The sequence below is a fragment of the Channa argus genome, chromosome 11 (genome assembly GCF_033026475.1).
Source record: "Channa argus isolate prfri chromosome 11, Channa argus male v1.0, whole genome shotgun sequence".
Classification (NCBI taxonomy): Eukaryota; Metazoa; Chordata; class Actinopteri; order Anabantiformes; family Channidae; genus Channa; species Channa argus.
In genome coordinates this window covers 697,840-701,648 of record NC_090207.1, presented here as the reverse complement: position 1 = coordinate 701,648, position 3,809 = coordinate 697,840, and the positions used below count along the sequence as shown (strand labels likewise).

At 38.4% G+C, this 3,809-nt stretch overlaps 1 non-coding gene across 1 annotated transcript; it reads left to right on the top strand.

Moving 5' to 3' along the window:
* Positions 1 to 2,673: 2,673 nt before the first annotated feature.
* Positions 2,674 to 2,777, top strand: LOC137136847 (small nucleolar RNA U13). Its single transcript, XR_010915635.1, has one exon. It is a non-coding gene; the product is annotated as a small nucleolar RNA U13 (small nucleolar RNA).
* The last annotated feature ends 1,032 nt before the right edge of the window (positions 2,778 to 3,809 follow it).

Genomic DNA, 3,809 nt, shown 5'->3' with positions numbered 1-3,809 from the left:
CTCACTGTCACTCTTTTGTGCTTCACTTGCAAACAATCATACACCCTAACAGACGGTATCTCAAACCAACACAAATGCTGACAAACTTTAATTTGTCTACTTCCTGTGAGCCAGAGGCATTTCTGGGAGCAGTGGTGGACCACATTAGTCCCTTTTGGTCGTCTCATGCCCTTTCTTGTAAACATGATGTCTCAGAAACATCTTAAAGGAAATTTCTTCAAAACTGGCACAAATGTCAACTTGGAGTCAAAGAATCTGATACTGGACAGAGATGGTGGAGGCATACAGCCATACAACCACAGTTTTCTAGAAATGTTTGGTCTCTTCCTGAAAGATAATTCACTAATAAATCACTAATGAAGTTAGAAAATCATGTATAAGCTTATTAATGATACATGCTCTTCCAAATAATATTACTATGATAAATGAAGCTGCTGAGAGTGGACAAGTTTGCATGATTTAAAGCTGCAAAACAGGAAAACATTGAACAGATGCAGAAGATGATGAGACATAAATACGGACAAAAGGAGAAAGAAACAAGACTGGGAGAAACCACTTACAGGAAAAGTTGAACTAACAAAAGTTGATTAAAATTAGAAAGAAAAGTCTTTGCTTATGTTAGAATCTGGACCTATTACTATAAGTAGACTTCACCACAAACTCATTTTAGTATTTAAATGCAAACAAAATTGGAAAAAAGTAACAAAACTGCTTTTATTTTGAAAGTCTGTTTTCTGGAGGTCAGTATTGTCAAGTCAGGCTACAACATAAACCTTTTCTATCATAACCACTATGTACAGCAGAGTGTTGCATCAACTTCCTCTCAGTGACTGTAGACTTGTATCTACAAATGTTGACCTGTTCTGTCAGGAGGAGACAAAATGACCGAGCTGACAAACAGCCTCCATGGAACAGGAGTCACTATAACCAACACAGTTAATCGGTCCGTCAGAAAAACCCACATTGCTTTTTAATGTTGTGTGAGTGAGTGTGTTTCTTTGTATTAGTGTACTTTCTGAGTGTGTGTGTGTGTCCACTGTGTATGTTGAGGGAGAAAAACTGTCAGGGTAAAGTGTTTGGACACAGCGCTGAGGCTGATCACATGACCTGATTCGGCTGTGTCCGTTACCATGACAACAACTGCTTTCAACGTTCTCAATCACTCACATATGCAGAAGACAGGATGTGAACGCCGCAGACTTTGCCTCGCAAAATGTACAAAATATGAAAAAGTATTGGTCCTATTAAAAACATTTTGAAAACTGTGAGCGTCTGTAGGCTTCACCAAACAAGGTGATGTACTTTATTTGAAGAGACTCCAGAAAATGAAGGCGTGGTGGCGATTTTAAAAAAGCCCGTTTCTGATTTGAGGAGAATTTCAGGACCTCGCTTACAATGGGCTTCAATGGGAGTTTCAGACGGCGCTATCTCTGCTTCTGGACACTTAGAACCGTAAGTCCTGTCACATTTCCTGAAAGAATACAAAAATACCTACGTTTGAATGTATAAATTTTACATTCATTTATGAAAGACAAAAGTTGCCTGAATAAAAAGGTTGTTTAAAATTTAGGCTGAGAAGTTGGTGCGTGTGATGTCACCCACTCTAGCTGCTCCAACATCCCGCAATACACACTAATGGAGAGAAGGCAAAATCACCTAAACGTGCCTCAAACTAAAACTGCGTTTATTCAAGAAGAATAAAAGATACAAAGAAGCTGATCAACAGACAAAGATTTGAAAGTGTCTATGACGATACAGGAAGCTGATCAAAAGAGGCAAGTGGAAGGGAAGTTTCAAGTGTCATTGACTTACATGGGGATAATAAAGTTAAATAAAATAAAAATTATAAAAGAGACTAAAGAGAAAAGTAATAGTACACATCTTCTAAAACATACGTTTAGGAAGTTGAATGAAGTTTTTACAACAAAGCATTGTGAAGTAGATCGAATAACTAGGGCGGAACAAAAGAGCGAAGATAACAGGTGTGAGAGCGGTGCTGCACAGCTCTGCAACCAGGTAAATAGAAACCAGCCTTTCTTTGTTTTTTCAATTAGGAATCTCAAAGACGCTCAGATCTCAGATTCTGTATAAACAACAATGGGTTGTATTTGTTAATTATTAATGCACATGTGTAATTTCACATAAAATTAGGTCTCCGCTCATTTCTACCAGCTAACTGTGTGATGACTGCTTTACACCACAGCTGTCTACTTTCATCTAGGCTGAAAGTGAGTGTTATCAGGGTTTGACCCTAAACACATCATCTGTGCAGCCTCAATACAAGACAAGCAGCTTTATTAGCAATGTGTGTGCGTGCGTGCGTGTGTGTGTGTGTGCGTGTTTGTTTGTGCGTGTGTGTGTGTGTGTGTGTGTGTGTGTGGCTCCTGCTCGCCGGTGATGTTTTACTCCGCAGCACCGGTTGTCGCTGTTCCTGTCTTTTTAATAGCGTTTACTCCCACAATGCATCTCTGCCAAGGAGAGTACGGTCTTCTGTTTTATTGTCGTAAAAATAAAGCATGGACATGATTTGATGACGTCAGATATTTGTGATAATTTGTGACGTGATGACGAATAAAATATAATCCATGAACTGACGAGTTGTGTGGTGTAACACCGTCAGTCAGAGAGCTGGACAGGCGGAACAGAAACATTCTCCGCCACCATGATTGTTCGATCCTTTCGGTTCAAGCAAGTGATGATTGGTACGTTCACGGGTTCCTCCGTGACAGGTGCAGCCTCACAACCTTGTTACGTCATGCGCCTCAGCCTTTCTGATCCTGAACCGGACAATCACTGACTCAAAATATGTTAATCAGTCAACAGCTTGATTCCCTAAACTGTGTAATAAGTAAAAGGGTCGAGCTCAGAGCGGAAACACTTTCAGGTGCAACACAGGTAAACGTTGAGACAGATATGATGGGAGACGATGGTTCAGCACATTCTGCATTATCACTAATTATAGATGTTTAAGAGCAAAAATGGAAGAAAGTATATACATTTACATTTAGTCATTTAGCAGATGCTTTTATCCAAAGCGACTTACAAGTGAAGTACAAGGCAAACAATAGCAATATTAATAAGTATATTATGAAATGACTGAAAATTATTTATAAATAAATAAGTAATTATAAAATTAAACAAACTTGATTTGTCAATTTTGTTTGCCTTTTTACTTTCTAACGTATTTTTGTCTACATTTATTTATTTCCACTTCTAAGTAGAATTTCTTTGTAATAATGAAACCAAATAAATGTATAAATATGTAGAAATTACTCATAATAGATAAAGAAATACACATGGGGAATTTGCACACTGATTGTTGGATTAGGTAAGATTAACAAAAATGAAAAAAATGCAGAGAACAAAATAAATATTTTTTAAAAATGAAAGGAAATGGGTCTTTGTTTCTGTGTGTGTGTTTAGACTTTGAAATAGTTTCTAATATTTTGCCCCACACTCGGTCAGGTTCACCAACTGCTCACATTCGAGACTTTTACTTTGATGAGCTCAGGCTGCGCCTCGCGAAAAGGCTGAGTTGAACGTGCGTTGAGTATTCATGCTACGTTCAAGATCTGTTGTGAATTTTGGTGTCAATGCGTTTCTACTAATATAGGTCATATAGGAAATGTCATGTAGGGTACATGTAATGTAATTCCGATGCTGGAATGGTGGAATTTCCCATTGTGATATCAATAAAGTGTTATCTTATCATATTTCCCTTGTAGAACCGGGTCGGACCGCCCGATCCGGCCTTCCTCCGGGCTGCCGCGAACTGCCTCTCTAGTTGTTCATTCGTCTAGTTGTTAATA